General features: G+C 41.0%; 1 protein-coding gene across 1 annotated transcript in view; it reads right to left on the bottom strand.

Annotated features, from left to right (window-relative positions):
- dyrk1b (dual-specificity tyrosine-(Y)-phosphorylation regulated kinase 1B) overlaps positions 1-18,617 on the bottom strand; it is a 166,787-nt gene that overhangs the window by 115,017 nt on the left and 33,153 nt on the right. The gene's annotated exons all lie outside the window — the stretch shown is intronic.

Genomic DNA, 18,617 nt, shown 5'->3' with positions numbered 1-18,617 from the left:
GGGCTAGCCCAACCGAGGGGATATAATGTATAGGCCTGGTGGGTTCGGGGTCTTTCATCTTTCATCTGCCTGCGTGCAGGTTGGAGGTGCAAGATGCCTGAGCGTGTAATGTTAATTTTTACCTGTATTCATGGAATAAATCAGCACAGTTTTGTAGTTACTTGGACTCCCTCGTCTCTCAGAGTCAGTATGGTAAAAAGTACCGGGTACAACAAAACAAAACAGGAATAACATAGGCTCACACAAGAATAAAATGTAAGACTAAGCTAAAAACTGTGGGAATGGTGCTGCTAGTGCTCTTATTGCCTTAGCCACTAGGGTAAGATAGCTTCAAAATAAATCGAGCAATGCATTTTCCATTGCTTTCTTCAAATAAAAATATTGACATGATTTACTAAAGCACTTTATTTAAATTAAAAAAAAAAGATTTAGTACTATGGTGCATTCACACTCTCAGTAAACATCTTAAAAACCAATGTAAATAAATTTTTTTTAATTAAAGTAATCCTAAAGGACATACAGTCTGTGTGTAGTGACTTATTACAGTCAGTTAGCAACAGTAAGTCAGCAAAAGGAGCTTATGCAACTAGCCCGCCAGCACTACCTGCAGTAATTTTTACAGTGCCTTGCGAAAGTATTCGGCCCCCTTGAACTTTGCGACCTTTTGCCACATTTCAGGCTTCAAACATAAAGATATAAAACTGTAATTTTTTGTGAAGAATCAACAACAAGTGGGACACAATCATGAAGTGGAACGAAATTTATTGGATATTTCAAACTTTTTTAACAAATAAAAAACTGAATAATTGGGCGTGCAAAATTATTCAGCCCCTTTACTTTCAGTGCAGCAAACTCTCTCCAGAAGTTCAGTGAGGATCTCTGAATGATCCAATGTTGACCTAAATGACTAATGATGATAAATAGAATCCACCTGTGTGTAATCAAGTCTCCGTATAAATGCACCTGCACTGTGATAGTCTCAGAGGTCTGTTTAAAGCGCAGAGAGCATCATGAAGAACAAGGAACACACCAGGCAGGTCCGAGATACTGTTGTGGAGAAGTTTAAAGCCGGATTTGGATACAAAAAGATTTCCCAAGCTTTAAACATCTCAAGGAGCACTGTGCAAGTGATAATATTGAAATGGAAGGAGTATCAGACCACTGCAAATCTACCAAGACCTGGCCGTCCCTCTAAACTTTCAGCTCATACAAGGAGAAGACTGATCAGAGATGCAGCCAAGAGGCCCATGATCACTCTGGATGAACTGCAGAGATCTACAGCTGAGGTGGGAGACTCTGTCCATAGGACAACAATCAGTCGTATACTGCACAAATCTGGCCTTTATGGAAGAGTGGCAAGAAGAAAGCCATTTCTTAAAGATATCCATAAAAAGTGTTGTTTAAAGTTTGCCACAAGCCACCTGGGAGACGCACCAAACATGTGGAAGAAGGTGCTCTGGTCAGATGAAACCAAAATCGAACTTTTTGGCAACAATGCAAAACGTTATGTTTGGCGTAAAAGCAACACAGCTCATCACCCTGAACACACCATCCCCATTGTCAAACATGGTGGTGGCAGCATCCTGGTTTGGGCCTGCTTTTCTTCAGCAGGGACAGGGAAGATGGTTAAAATTGATGGGAAGATGGATGGAGCCAAATACAGGACCATTCTGGAAGGAAACCTGATGGAGTCTGCAAAAGACCTGAGACTGGGATGGAGATTTGTCTTCCAACAAGACAATGATCCAAAACATAAAGCAAAATCTACAATGGAATGGTTCACAAATAAACATATCCAGGTGTTAGAATGGCCAAGTCAAAGTCCAGACCTGAATCCACTCGAGAATCTGTGGAAAGAACTGAAAACTGCTGTTCACAAATGCTCTCCATCCAACCTCACTGAGCTCGAGCTGTTTTGCAAGGAGGCATGGGCAAAAATTTCAGTCTCTCGATGTGCAAAACTGATAGAGACATACCCCAAGTGACTTACAGCTGTAATCGCAGCAAAAGGTGGCGCTACCAAGTATTAACTTAAGGGGGCTGAATAATTTTGCATGCCCAATTTTTCAGTTTTTTATTTGTTAAAAAAGTTTGAAATATCCAATAAATTTCGTTCCACTTCATGATTGTGTCCCACTTGTTGTTGATTCTTCACAAAAAATTACAGTTTTATATCTTTATGTTTGAAGCCTGAAATGTGGCAAAAGGTCGCAAAGTTCAAGGGGGCTGAATACTTTCGCAAGGCACTGTACATCAATAGTTAAATATGCTAGTATCCAACCAAAACTTAAGGAACAGAACTTGGATATTTCCATCCTCCATACTGTATAAAGCTTACATTGTGATTTTAAATTAGTTGTTTGTGTCATATATTATTGAGGTTTAATTGCTTTTAACCTAATGTACAGCAATTTGGTCAACAGTTCAATCAATCAATCAACCAATCAAAGTGTTTGTCATATGCACAGTAAGGAAACATGTTTCTATGCACAATGAAATCCTTCCTTTGCCGTTGACAATGAATGACAAATATAGTCTTAAATATAAAATAAAAATAAATACAAAATAAAGGCCCTTTAAAAACCACAAGTGAAAAATATAATAAGAATATATGCTATTATCAACTGTATACGCAACAGTCAAACAATGAATGTGCAACTATATATGTGCAAACTGAGAATTTAACAGTACAGGTGGCATTACATGAAGTAATTCCTGATCATAAGCTCCTGTCAGCAGTTTAGGAGTCTGATGGCAGAGGGAAAGAAAGAGTTTTTCAGTCTAGAAGTCCTTCATTTCACACTTCTCTACCTTCAGCCTGACGGTAGGGGTGTGAACAGTCCATGCTGGGGGTGGGTGGGGTCCTTGAGGATGGAGGCACCTTTCCTGTGGACTCTGCGGTGGTAAATGCTCTGCAGAGAGGGCAGTGGAGTCCTGGTGATCTTCTCCGCAGTCTTTACCACTCTCTGCAGGCGCTCGTGGTCCATAGCAGTTGTACTGCCATACCAGACAGTGATGCAGCTGGTCAAGATGCTCTCGATGATGCGGCTGTAGAAGTTGCTGAGGATCCTAGGTGACATGCCAAACCTCCTCAACCTCCTCAGAAAGTACAGCCACCATTGGACCTTCTTGACCAGCTGTGTGGTGTGTTATGTGTCCAAGTGAGGTCCTCACTGATGTGGACGCCCAAGTATTTGAAGCCGCTCACCTTCTCCACTTCAAGCTCCAGGATGAACAGTGGTTGATGAGATCTCCTCTCCTTCCTCATGTCCACTATCATCTCCTTCATCTTGACCATGTTGAGGCTGAGATTATTGTCCTTGCACCATGACACCAGACTGGTCACCTCCCTCCTGTAGGCTGCTTCGTCCCCGCCAGTGATGCGACCTATCACTGCGGTGTCGTCCGCGAACTTTAGGATGATGTTGTATGTTCGTAATAATGCTGGCTGAAGTCCTATTGCAGTCCTGTGTCACTTGGCTCAGCTCTGCAATAAGAGCAGGCTATTTCAGCTGCCAAATGGCTCTTAATGTAGTACCACTTCTTTTACTTCATGCAAATTTAGCAATGTTTTATCACTTAAATTGTTGCGTTAAATTCTACTAAACCATCATTTCCAGGATACCATTATTTAAGATTATGCCTGGTATAAAAACACGAATGAAAAAACATCAACACTTTGTTTATACTGAATGTAGTAGGCTAGTGGTTAAGAGCTCTCGCTGCTGTGGCCCGGGTTCGAATCAGGGTTGCATCAGGAAGGGCATCCGGCGTAAAACACGTGCCAAAGGTCAACATGCGAGTCGTCAGTGTGATGATTCGCTATGGCGACCCCTAAAACGGGAAAAGCTGAAAGTGACTCTCTTTCTAGCAAATTACAATTTTCCTAAAAATACTAAAACAGTACATCTGGTTCTTTTGTATAAATGTATGTTACAATTCAAATAGAGATGTAACAACATTTGTAAATTCTCTATAATGCTGTGTGATTGTGATGGCATCTGCCAGGATAGTACAGATAGTTATTTCGCTAGTATAACTGCATTTAGGTTGCAAAGGACATAGTGGATGCTCTACAAACCAGGTGCAAATACTGTATGCAAAATCATCCAATTAGCAAGCACCTTTGAAGTGTTTTCTCTTGAAAAGTAAACCACAATGTTTGAAAAACAGCTCCAGTAAAGCACAAATCTCACCTTTATGTGGCTTTTATGAGTGTATTTTGGTGTCTTCTCCTCATTCTGTTGTGCCAAGCAGCGACTTGTTTACTATTGCCCCCGGTGGTTGGGGGATACGCGTTTCAACTGGTCCAGTGACACAGTACCCGACCGCCGGTCAGCATAGCCACCAAATAGGAAAAGTGAAACCTGCCTAGGGTGTACTAAAAACACTGAAGTTCCGTTGTGAATATGACTTCTTTTGTTTATGAGATCCAGCTGCTACAATAATTATGGTTCTGTTTTATTTCACAAAGTAACTGCCACTGACTGCTGCCTTTTTTTTTATTGTGGCAATATCACACGAGATTTTTGTATAATTGCCAAAAATCTTATGCTACCATATCAAATAAAATAAAATAAATCACAGTTTCAACATGCCTGTTAAGGTTTTTTAGTAGACTCTGATCAACATATTAGTTTTATCTTACATATTCAACATTCTGCCTTTGTGTTGTCTGTATTATTCAAGAACATCTAAATGCTACTTCATTTGGGACTGTCAATTATGAGCTGCTGTTTGTGCACTCCTTTCATCTCTATGCCCTAGACCAGGGGTGGGCAATAATTTTTTACAGAGGGCCACATCAGAAATCTTCCAGAGTGAGAGGCCACACCCATGCAGTTAAAAAATGCCTTGAGTGGTTTGTAAAGGGTTTAGTTAGGTTCGACATGTGATTTCTGCTTACAAAAACATGTCAAGCAGAATCTGATTACTCAGGTTACTGTGCCTTGAGACGACTGTTGTCCTGAATTGGCGCAATACACATAAAATTGAATTGCACTGAATTCAACCGGTAGTAGCACCGCTTACATTAGCTCAGCTACAACACAAGTATCCACATAGTGACTCTATCAAACTGACATAAAAGTGCTTCTAGTGATTGTCCAAACTCTCTCTCTTTCCAGTGCAAAAAATTAAAAATCCAACACCAGTTTCTCATGGCTGTTAGCCTGGACTCTGCTACACACTAGCCTGGACTCTGTCCATGCTACAATGGGCAGGGATCAGTGTCCCCCTTGAGCCCCGACCTAAGTGTCACACGCTTAGGGCAGGGGCTGTGCTGAGTCACAAGGACACATCGCTTATTCTGCTTTTGCATTTATTATACATGCTTTGAGAGGTCTCAAGCACAATGTGAGGATGTAATTTGTTTCTTTTGCAGTAACACTCAGTGCAACCTTTGAAAAAAATCAGTTGCTTCTTAAAAAAAATTGGATGCAAAATACAACTGATCACTCACAGCCTCAGTGTTTCTGCTAGGATCTTCTTCAGCAGTAGTGCAGTGACAGCATATAATTGCACATTTTAATGTGATTAATCACAATTCATTGTGCAAATCAGAATCAGAAGATGAAAGCAAAAATATGGATATCTTCCTCTTCTTTGGTAGCTGTACCCCTGTTGTCTCAGTACATAGATCCTTCATCAGGTTGCTTACAGAATCCCACACTTCAGCCCTTTCATGGCTGTGGAGTCACTTTAAAAGCCTGAATCTGGCATCTAAAGCAGCAGCAATCCTGAGCGATGCAAAATTTGCGTTTTACTTCCACTAAGTAAGGTCTTTGTTTAATGCTTTTTTTTTTCAACCTCATGATGTGAACTGGATCATCATCTGAAGGCTCCAAGACTCTGAACAAGTGACACAATGACAACACCACTGAAGAGGAGATGTATTGCTGTCCCCCCAGGAGTTCAGTAACATATCTGTAATGAAAGGGATACGGGTATATATTAGTCATCTACTACAGTGAATTACTACTTCCCAAGTACACTACACATATGAATATACACACAACACAGCAAACAATCAGGCACACATAATATAGCCTCACTCAAAACAAACGCCAACAACTATGGGGGGTTACATATTTGTCAGCGGGTGGGTGGGGGGTGGAGAGAAACAAAATAATTTACCTGCATGCTTCCAGTGGCTCCTCCAACTTCCACAGCTTCATAGGAACTCTGCTGTTTTGCTGGGCCAAGGTGACTGTCACTGGAACTGTTTGATCATCTCCAGTGTGGAATTCCATCTGGTTGCCATGTCTTGAACAAAAGATGATTCTTTTTGTTCATGTGTAGCAGTCTTAACTCTCAAGCATTTGAAGGACTGTGTTTGAAGTGGCCAACAATTTTGTGACAATTAGCCAAAACATTGTAAAATCCACTGTTGTACAGAGAAATTGTAATTGTTTTTTGCAAACTGTGCACCATGCAAGGCAAGTGCTCATATGGAAGTAGCACTGACTGTGCCATTGTAATTGTTTTTTGCAAACTGTGCACCATGCAAGGCAAGTGCTCATATGGAAGTAGCACTGACTGTGCCATTGTAATTGTTTTTTGCAAACTGTGCACCATGCAAGGCAAGTGCTCATATGGAAGTAGCACTGACTGTGCCATTGTAATTGTTTTTTGCAAACTGTGCACCATGCAAGGCAAGTGCTCATATGGAAGTAGCACTGACTGTGCCATTGTAATTGTTTTTTGCAAACTGTGCACCATGCAAGGCAAGTGCTCATATGGAAGTAGCACTGACTGTGCCATTGTAATTGTTTTTTGCAAACTGTGCACCATGCAAGGCAAGTGCTCATATGGAAGTAGCACTGACTGTGCCATTGTAATTGTTTTTTGCAAACTGTGCACCATGCAAGGCAAGTGCTCATATGGAAGTAGCACTGACTGTGCCATTGTAATTGTTTTTTGCAAACTGTGCACCATGCAAGGCAAGTGCTCATATGGAAGTAGCACTGACTGTGCCATTGTAATTGTTTTTTGCAAACTGTGCACCATGCAAGGCAAGTGCTCATATGGAAGTAGCACTGACTGTGCCATTGTAATTGTTTTTTGCAAACTGTGCACCATGCAAGGCAAGTGCTCATATGGAAGTAGCACTGACTGTGCCATTGTAATTGTTTTTTGCAAACTGTGCACCATGCAAGGCAAGTGCTCATATGGAAGTAGCACTGACTGTGCCATTGTAATTGTTTTTTGCAAACTGTGCACCATGCAAGGCAAGTGCTCATATGGAAGTAGCACTGACTGTGCCATTGTAATTGTTTTTTGCAAACTGTGCACCATGCAAGGCAAGTGCTCATATGGAAGTAGCACTGACTGTGCCATTGTAATTGTTTTTTGCAAACTGTGCACCATGCAAGGCAAGTGCTCATATGGAAGTAGCACTGACTGTGCCAAGTGTGGTTAACTTTCCCTCAACTTTCCATTCCTTTGTAGCACTCTGAAAATGTTGCACACGTGCCTCTGAATAGTGGTGCTCTGCAGTTTTACTCACAGATGCAAATGATCGTAGATTTCACTCTTCATCAATAAAGTGAGCTGTGACAACGAGGTAGCTGTCATTACTTACAGATGTCCAATAATCACTCTTAATGCAACATCCTGAGCTTTCTCCAGCATGCTAATTTTTTGTGGCCTTTCGTTCTCATACAGTGGCTTTATTCTTGGCATGATGGTTCACTCAAGGGCACATGATAAGATGAATCCCTTGATGCAACTCAAATGACATCCCTACTATGTTAACAGGATGAAAATATTTAGCTCTCCACTATCTAAAGCCTCTGTTATTTTGTCATTTTTATTTTGTCATTTGCTTGCTTGGATAATGGTCCTCCTCAAGCACACCATAGTAAAGGAGCCTGGCAGAGTATCCCTGATGTCTCTGCAGTAGCACCTGGATGTTTTGCTCTCAGGTGAAACATGAAAGATTAATTATTTTGGTGATAAATTCAGCTTTGCAAAATGTGCACACTACTTAGTTTTTCCCACAGTGCCATCTGGTAACTTTATAAAGATGAATTTTCCATCTAACACAGTCTTTTTTTCTTCTCCATATCTAGCCTGAGCAAGTATTAGCCACATGAAGTGTGGGAAGAATGCAGAAGCATTAGCACAAAGCCGCAGGAAGTTAAAAATTAGCATGTTATTTTACCCCAAGCTAAGATATACAGTATATACACATATACACACATAGTTGACAGGCGAGATGCATTCAATGTGAGATCCTGTGAGACCCAGAAACAGAGTCAAAGTAAGGACAGGTCAATGGGCAACACAAAACAACCCTCTCTCCCAAATCAGGGCTCCAGACTGCGACCAATAAGTCACATTTTGTGACTATTTTTTAGCAACAGTACAGCTAAATTTTAGAACTAAGTGCACCAGTGAGATCCCACAACCCTCACCCCTTTGTTTCCTCATCATCAACATATTTTGTGATACACCAGGAAGGAGCGAGAATTGGTATGTGTGTGTGTGTGTGTGTGTGTGTGTGTGTGTGTGTGTGTGTGTAGCTATTGTGGCAATGGTTGTCATAACAATGGGTTTTTGGGGATGAATCTGCACAGGATGTCCACAAGCAGGCTAGGCTGGCTCATACCTTCAGTGACAATGAAACAAATTTGTAAAAAGAAAAGATTTTCCAGACCCTCCAGTGTGACTACAGGAATCAGCAGTTGTTGAAAAAGGCAGACCTGGGTGTAGAGTTGTGCAATTAATCGAATTTTCGATTTCGATTTCAGGGCTCAACGATCACAAAAATGGTGTGATCGAGAAAAAAACGATTATTCAGTTTTTTTAAGTTATTTTGGCCTGCGTTCGCACATCCGCACTTTCATTTTCGCTCCTTCCCCTTGTGTATGTCGTATCTAATCGCATTTAAAAATCAGCGCGAGGGAAGATGGCAGAAAAAGATCAGCCACATTCTTTGGTCAACAAAAAAGGTAAAAGAAATTCTGTTGTCTGGGAACATTTTGCATTCGAAGAAGCGGACATGGATCAAAAACATAGTATATGCAAGATTTGCTACGCGGTTGTGTCGGCACCGGCTGGTAACACCACAAATCTTTTCAACCATTTAAAATTCAAACACAGACCGACATATGACCAACTAATACACAAACAGAAAGAAAGACAAACATCCTCCGCAACACAGTCATCAATTAGACACGCTCTTCAGTGCAACTCCGTATTCATCCAGCTCAGAAAGGCACAAAAAAAAAAACAACAGATGCCGTTGCATACTTTTTAGCCAGACATGCGCCCTATTAGCACGGTTGAGAACGAAGGATTCAGAAAAATGATAAATACTCTGGACAAGCGTTATGCTTTGCCATCTCGACACCATTTCACGAGAGTTGCTCTGCCTGCTTTATTTGAAAAATGCCGTGCAGAAGTGGCTAATGAAGTGTCAAAAGCAGAGTACTTCGCCACCACAACAGACCTATGGTGTAGCCACACAATGGAGCCATATACGTATTGGCTTAACACTACACTTCATCGATGCCGATTTCAATTAGAATGTTGTAAAATGTGTAGAATTTTTCAGTTTAAGGCACATACATGAGCAAACTTATTTTGGACTAATTTATTTATTATTTTATTTATTACTTGTTTTTAAAAAAGTTGTGGAAGTGCACTACATTGTTGGTCTTGTTTGCCTTTATCTGTTTTACCTGTCTTAATCTGTTTTTCACTGTTCTGTTCAATAAATGCAACATATTTCCAAAGTCAATGAGTAATTGTGTAAAATAATCGTGATTTCAATCAAGACCAAAATAAACGTGATTATGATTTTTTCCATAATCAAGCAGCCCTACCTGGGTGGTCGCCAAACGTCTGGTGGACTGAGTTCCGAGTACTGTGAGACAGAGATTCAATATGGCATCGAGGAGACAACTAAGCTAACAAATTTTAGACACTTTTTGAATAACAGTTAACACTTCATAATCCAGCAAACTACAATGCCAACCACATCCATCCATCCATCCATTTTCTAAACCACTTAGTCCCAAACGGGGTCACGGGGGGCTGGAGCCAATCCCAGCCAGCTGGGACACAATCACTCCTATGGGCAATGTAGAGATGCCAGTCAATCTATGCTGCATGTCTTTGGACTGTGGGAGGAAGCTGGAGTACCCGGAGAGAACCCACGCAAGCACGAGGAGAACATACAAACTCCGCACAGAAAGGCCCTGGGTCGGCTGGGGCTCGAACCCAGAACCTTCTGTGAGGCAATAGCGCTGACCACCGTGCTGCCCAACCACTAACATCAACCGGATTTTTTAATTACAAGACCTAAAGGATTTCATCAGTCACTGCAGAATGGATATTGGTTAACGCCACCTCAGCAAGATAGACGGAACCCAAACAAATGGAAAAAGACATCACCTACAGACATAAGCGTCATATAAGTGACAGAAATTAAGGTCAGTGTACTCCAGGCATGGGCAAACTACAGCCCGTTAGGCTTTTTAATCCGGCCTGCCGAACTTGTCCAAATTATATTATTAAATTATGTTATCATTAAACCTCTTTCATTTTGCCTTTTCCCTGCAATGCCTGCATTTCCCCAGTAGACTTGACACATTGACCTCTCCACTTCACTTTTTTGCTTTGCCTTTTGACCCCTTCTGTAAAAATGAGCAGACCAAAGAAAAGAAAAGTGGACAGTGAGTGCCGAGTGTTTAATAAAGAGTGAACAACAGCTACTGCTTGGAGGTTGATGGCTAATTGACAGACTCAGCAAAAAAAATTTCACCGACAAACTGTGATTCAAGAGTCAAGTACCAAGGCAAGTTTCATGCTGGCATTCAAATTAGCAAAGGCTAGCCAGCCTTTCTCCGAAGGCCAGTTTTTGAAAGAATGCATGGTAGAGACTGCAGATCTCTTGTGTCCGGAGAGCAAAGGCAAGTTTGAAAAAAATCACGCAGGACAGTGACTCGCCGTGTGGAACTGATTGACGAAGATATATCCAGTGAGTTAAACAAAAAGGTGGAGTCCTTTAAGTTTTATTCACTGGCAATGGATGAAAGTAACGGCATAAAAGACACTGCTCAGATCCTAATTTTTATCCAAGGGATTACCGACAGTTTTGAGATCACAGAGGAGTTTTTGGCCATGCAGTCCCTGACAGGAAATGCGCAAGGAGAGGACTTATATGACCGCATTTCTGCTATCATCGAGAGAATGAAGCTACCTTGGAATCCAGGATAAAGTGAAAGAGGAAAACCCTGACCAGGAAGTTATTTTCCTTCGCTGCATCATTCATCAGGAATCTCTGTGCAAGTCTGTACTGCAGCTTAATCATGTTGTGAATCCAGTCATAAGTCGTAAGACTTGTTAACTTTATACAAGCAAGGGGACTTCAGCACAGACAGTTCATTACGTTCCTGAAGGAAACCAATGCGAATTACCAGGAATTACTTTACCACTCTCGTGTCCGCTGGTTAAGTTTGGGCAAAGTGTTTCAACGAGTGCTAGAGCTCAAAGAGGAGATTAGCGCATTTTTGGAGTTAATAAGGAAATCTGCCTAATTTCCTGCGCTGAGCGACAAGAATTGGCTTTGTGACTTTGTATTTGCTGTGGACATTTTTTCACACATGAATGAGCTGAACATGAAGCTACAGGGGAAAGATCAGTTTGTGCAGACATGTACACAAATGAGTGAGCCTTCAAATCCAAGCTGACTTTATTCTCCAGACAAATTTCAAACAAATGTTTCACTCATTTTCCCCACACTAGCAATGCAGAAAGAGGCCAACCGAAACGCGAAGAAATACAATAAATCACTGGATGACCTGCACTGAGAATTCTGTTGTCAGTTCTCTGATTTTGAAAAAAAATTGACAAGTCACTTCAGCTGGTGTCCTGTCCCGTCACAATACCCTGAATCAGCACCCCAGGAGCTGCAATTGGAACTAATCGATCTTCAGTCTGATTCCGTTTTAAAGGAGAAGTTCACAGATCCATGTTAACTGACCAACACCTCAGATCTATCCTGAGAATAGCCACAACAAAACTAACTCCAGACTTTGATGCACTGGCTAAAAAGGGAGACCAACAACACTGTTCCCACTGAAACTTAAGGTTTATTTCTCTACTGTGTTGTGAAAAAAATGTATTTGGAGAATAATGTGTACAATAAGCTTTGCATATTCATGCTTTGCTACCTGTTAAAGACCAAACCTTTTATGTAATGGCTTTTATGTGTCACTTATATTAGTTCACACAAACACTCCATCCTTCTGTTCCCGGCCAGGCCCCTCTGTCAAATTTTAGAACCCATTGCTGCCCGTGAGTCAAAAAGTTTGCCCACCACTGGTGTACACACTTTCATCAATAAAAAATTACTTACTGGTCACACTCCATGAAGAAATGAAAGAACTCTGATGAAGCCTTGAATTCAAAGCAAAGGAGTTGAAAAGAACAAACTACGGACTTAATGATTGAATTCCCTGTGAGTATGGATGGACATTTCAAGCCAAAATACTATTCAATATTCGCTGGGAATTATTGGATATAGCATATAGCTCCATGTTGTTCCTGCTGTCATATACGCATGTTGTGACTTGGCTGTAAATCCCCAGTGTTCTGTGGCCATAGAAACCACATTCAACAGATTGTCAGCAGTACGCCACTCCAGCATTGCTTTAGTCTGAAGAACAGCTCTCTGGGGCTGTTGTTTGCTCTGCAAGTCGATCATCAAACTTCCTTCTTCAGGTGAGAAAGCTAGCCACTGACTGTTGATCTGCGGACCGCACCCCACTTTCTGCAGGATGCCTTGCCTTCAAATGCCTGTGCATAGTTGTTGATTTATGATATGCTAACTTAACCTGGCAGAGTTTGCACTGCACCTCATTTTCATTTATTTTCTCAAAGAAGTTCCACACATAACATTTTGATGGCTGTAGTCTACGTGTTTCTGCTGTTTGTGTTTGGCGCTGTAGTAAAATGATATACTGACCTTGTTATCTAGTTACCATGTTATTTTAAATTACAACATAAAAAAGAACAAGAAATCATCATATCCATACTTTACAGGTGAAACAATCCACAGGATATTAATAACGTATTTCAAGCCTTTTACAGCAAACTATATTCAACCCAAATCTTTCTGAAAGACACTTTCCTAAATAATTTAGAGCCATCAACACCATCTAGAGAACAAGCTGACACCTTAGTCTCTCCCCTCACCCGTGTTGAGCTTCATAACGCAATATAGTCAATACCAAATAACAAATCACCCGGACCTGATGGACTCTCAGATGAATTTTATGAAAACTTTGGGCAAATTTTATCACCGCTATTTTTCAGTCACCACAGAAATTAAGAGCACCTCCACAGTACCGGCACACATGAATAGACCTGTCATGACACACCTACTGAAACCTACCAAGGACCCAATCCACCCTTCCAGTTGCCATCTTCTGTCACGTTCCAGATCTAAAATCATCACAAGGCCCTAGCCACTAGACAGTCACCACTATATTAATTCACCCGAACCAAGAGGCTTTATACAAAACAGAAATGCTTCAGACAACATCTGTATGTTATTTAACTTAACTATTCTTGCACAACAAAAACAAAACAAAACCATAATTGTCTCATTAGATGCAGAAAAAACATTTGATAATAATCACCTTTATTTGGCCAAGTATGTTACACACAAGGAATTTGTTTCTTGTACAGAACTGAGGCAGCCGTCTGGCGGTGCCAACTCAACTGATGGCTCTAACCATTGGGGACAACTTGGGGGATCAGTGTCTTGCCCAAGGACAATTCGACATGTAGACTGCAGGCACCGACATTCGAAGCTCCAACCCTCCGGTTGGGAGACCACTGCTCTACCCATTTTTTTAAGACTGACCTGCCAATTCTAATTTTTCTAGTTTTTCTTTCTAAATTGACACCATGCAAAAACATTTTTGTAAATTTGATTTAATGAAAATTTTAATTGTAATAAAAATACAAATCTCCAACTAAAAATGAAATACAATATCTGCATTTCACCAAATATAAACAGGTGCAACAGGTAATGAAGACAGAAGAACGTCTGTTGCTACTGAGCACACAGTTCTTTTTGAAGTGTGTGTAGTTTGTATTTGCTGCATTTTACCAGTGGGCCGATACACTGTTCATACTGTGTACACGCATTTCATGTGTAACCCGTAACTCCTTCATTGTGTACTATTTGTCGGTGATTTGGACGTCGTTTTACTTTGTCCAGTGTTTCTGTAACCTCCTCCTCTCAGCAGACCCCTCACCCCCCGGACACAATCTGTTTGAACTCCTCCCCTCTGGACGGCGTTACAGGTCACTGTGCACTAAGACAACCAGGCACAGGGACAGTTTCTTCCCCCAGGCTGTCGCTCTGATGAACACTTAACCCACGACAGTATGACTGGACAATAACCCTCAGTGAAATACCTGTAAATATACCTCGTACAGATTATACAAACTTGTACAGGCCTCTAGTTTTACAGTGCCTTGCGAAAGTTTTCGGCCCCCTTGAACTTTGCGACCTTTTGCCACATTTCAGGCTTCAAACATAAAGATATAAAACTGTAATTTTTTGTGAAGAATCAACAACAAGTGGGACACAATCATGAAGTGGAACGAAATTTATTGGATATTTCAAACTTTTTTAACAAATAAAAAAACTGAAAAATTGGGCGTGCAAAATTATTCAGCCCCCTTAAGTTAATACTTTGTAGCGCCACCTTTTGCTGCGATTACAGCTGTAAGTCACTTGGGGTATGTCTCTATCAGTTTTGCACATCAAGAGACTGAAATTTTTGCCCATTCCGCCTTGCAAAACAGCTCGAGCTCAGTGAGGTTGGATAGAGAGCGTTTGTGAACAGCAGTTTTCAGTTCTTCCCACAGATTCTCGATTGGATTCAGGTCTGGACTTTGACTTGGCCATTCTAACACCTGGATATGTGTATTTGTGAACCATTCCATTGTAGATTTTGCTTTATGTTTTGGATCATTGTCTTGTTGGAAGACAAATCTCCGTCCCAGTATCAGGTCTTTTGCAGACTCCATCAGGTTTCCTTCCAAAATGGTCCTGTATTTGGCTCCATCCATCTTCCCATCAATTATAACCATCTTCCCTGTCCCTGCTGAAGAAAAGCAGGCCCAAACCATGATGCTGCCACCACCATGTTTGACAGTGGGGATGGTGTGTTCAGGGTGATGAGCTGTGTTGCTTTTACGCCAAACATAACATTTTGCATTGTTGCCAAAAAGTTCGATTTTGGTTTCATCTGACCAGAGCACCTTCTTCCACATGTTTGGTGCGTCTCCCAGGTGGCTTGTGGCAAACTTTAAACGACACTTTTTATGGATATCTTTAAGAAATGGCTTTCTTCTTGCCACTCTTCCATAAAGGCCAGATTTGTGCAGTATACGACTGATTGTTGTCCTATGGACAGAGTCTCCCACCTCAGCTGTAGATCTCTGCAGTTCATCCAGAGTGATCATGGGCCTCTTGGCTGCATCTCTGATCAGTCTTCTCCTTGTATGAGCTGAAAGTTTAGAGGGACGGCCAGGTCTTGGTAGATTTGCAGTGGTCTGATACTCCTTCCATTTCAATATTATCGCTTGCACAGTGCTCCTTGGGATGTTTAAAGCTTGGGAAATCTTTTTGTATCCAAATCCGGCTTTAAACTTCTCCACAACAGTATCTCGGACCTGCCTGGTGTGTTCCTTGTTCTTCATGATGCTCTCTGCGCTTTAAACGGACCTCTGAGACTATCACAGTGCAGGTGCATTTATACGGAGACTTGATTACACACAGGTGGATTCTATTTATCATCATTAGTCATTTAGGTCAACATTGGATCATTCAGAGATCCTCACTGAACTTCTGGAGAGAGTTTGCTGCACTGAAAGTAAAGGGGCTGAATAATTTTGCACGCCCAATTTTTCAGTTTTTTATTTGTTAAAAAAGTTTGAAATATCCAATAAATTTCGTTCCACTTCATGATTGTGTCCCACTTGTTGTTGATTCTTCACAAAAAATTACAGTTTTATATCTTTATGTTTGAAGCCTGAAATGTGGCAAAAGGTCGCAAAGTTCAAGGGGGCCGAATACTTTCGCAAGGCACTGTAAGTACTCTGTTTTATACCTATTTATCTCATTTCTATGAACATTCCTTTGTTGTCTGCATTCTTTACTGTCTGTTTATACTGCTTTTTCTGCATTGTTTGCACTATTTGTTGATGTTAATACTGCTATTTTGTTATATTACTCAGCCTTATGCTGGTTTACTATTTGCACGTTGAGAGCCGATGTACCAGAGTCAAATTCTTCGTGTGTCCGTCACACCTGGCCAATAAAGCTGATTCTGATTCTCTGTGCGCTGTTTGTGCACCATGCGCTTCCAATGCGCAAGTGAATACGCGCCCGGTACAGACACCAGCAAGCCTCGCCTGAGGTGCACGGCAGATGCTACGTGCTGTACATGCAATGCCTTTGGTCTGTGCCACTGTGTGCATGATGTGGACTGTTGTGCCTCTAAATCTGATCGGCACAGAATAGGAGATATCAGAGTGAATGGCCAGTAACCGGTCAAAGCAGCTCATGCTGGAAACTGGCCATTTCCGATCTCCACCAATCAATCGGTGTATCCCTAATTCCTACTCAGCACTCTAAGCAGGCTTGGTTTGATCATTCGATAAAAGCACTATACACATCACCTAGGGCCGTGATAAGCACAAAAGGGATCAACTCACGAAGTTTCACTCTTCACCGGGGAACCAGACAAGGATGTCCACACTCACCATCTCTATTCGCCATTTTTTATCTTACCACTAGCAGCAGCAATATGACAAAGCAAAATTAAAGGAATATAAGACATTAACTCAACATAAAATCTGTCTTTATTTTTTTTATTATATTTACAGGACCCCTAGAGTTCACTACAAGAAACTTTCACCATTATTAACATATTCTCCAGGATTTCAAACTACACAATAAACAGGAACAAATCCACCATATTACTCTTCTCCAAGGTCGCCTGTGATTCTGTGGCCCAAGACTTCCCCCTCCCACTCCACACTGGTAACTTAAATAAACTTAAATACTTGGGTATCAAAATTTCCTCCAGGTTGTCAGAACTTTTTAACCTCAACTACACCCCTGTTAAAAAAAAAAGGAAGATGATTTGAAATACTGGTCCAATCTCCCACTTGTCAGCTGTACAGTCAAAATGAAAACAAATCTTCAATGCTTCAAACAAAACTCACAGACAAATGGTTTAAATCGTTTGATTCATTAACATCACAATGTTACTGGAAGGACAAGAAGCCTGAAGGCTCCTTATCAACACTTCAGAAGGGTATGATCCTGTACCCATATTCAGTGTTATGTCTTGTTACTGTGCCATTTTGTTGCAATTAAAACAAACAAAAAAAGGATCAGCTAAAGTACATGTGAAGGCCATAACGTTCAGATTGAGATTAGAATCCCAGCATGTAACATGTAGCATATAAACACCCATCATAACATGTGCTATCAAAAAAATTTTCCACATTGTTCGTTAATCTCCGACTTACAAAAGGTCTCAGAGTCACATGTAATTACTGTCGCTTGACATTGGTTTAAATTTTATTTTCAAATATATAACAGCTGTTTTCAAGCCCCAGTTGAGCCTCTTGTGTTAGCATACATTCAGTTCAGAGACAGAGTATCTCTAGAACTTAAATCAGTGGCTGTTATTACTGTTGTTCTTAACATCTTTCAAAATACAGTCAGGGAAAAAATTATTTGAACCCCAGCTGATTTTGTAAGTTTGCCCACCAACAAAGAAATGATCAGTCTACAATTTCAATGGTAGGTTTATGTGAACAGTGAGAAACACAACAATAACAAAAAAATCCAGAAAAATGCATTACAAAAAAAGTTATAAAGTAATTTGCATTTTCATGAATGAAATAAGTATTTGATCCCTTTGCAAAACGTGCTTTAGTACTTGGTGGCAAAACCTTTGTTGGCAATCACAGAGGTTTCTTGTAGTTGGCCACAAGGTTTGCACACATCTCAGGGGATTTTGACCTACTCCTCTTTGCAGATCCTCTCCAAGTCATTAATGTTTTGTGGCTGATGTTTGGCAACTCGAATCTTCAGCTCCCTCCACAGATTTTCTATGGGATTAAGGTCTGGAGACTGACTAGGCCACTCCATGACCTTAATATGCTTCATCTTGAGCCAATCCTTTGTTGCCTTGGCCGTGTGTAAAACTTACAAAATCAGCTGGGATTCAAATACTTTTTTCCCTGACTGTATCAGTCAGCACTGAAAAGTGTCACTGTTTATGTATATGAACTACTGTACACTATTTTTTTCACCAGGCTGTATGTGGTACAAACTGGCTCATGTGAATCAGTTCAGTTGAAACACTCCCAAAAAACAAAACAAAAACAAACAATCCAAACTGGAGCCAATCCCAGCTGACATTGGACGAGAGGCGGTGTCCACCCTGGACAGGTCCCCAGTCTATCACAGCGCTGGCACATAAAGACAGACAACCACACACACCCACATTCACTCCTATGAGTCACCAGTCAACCTAAGCTGCATGTCTTTGGACTGTGGGAGGAAG

This window comes from Monopterus albus, unplaced genomic scaffold (assembly GCF_001952655.1).
Source record: "Monopterus albus unplaced genomic scaffold, M_albus_1.0 scaffold245.1, whole genome shotgun sequence".
Taxonomy (NCBI): Eukaryota; Metazoa; Chordata; class Actinopteri; order Synbranchiformes; family Synbranchidae; genus Monopterus; species Monopterus albus.
The sequence above is the reverse complement of the archived record's forward strand: the minus strand, read 5'-3'. Positions and strand labels throughout refer to the sequence as shown.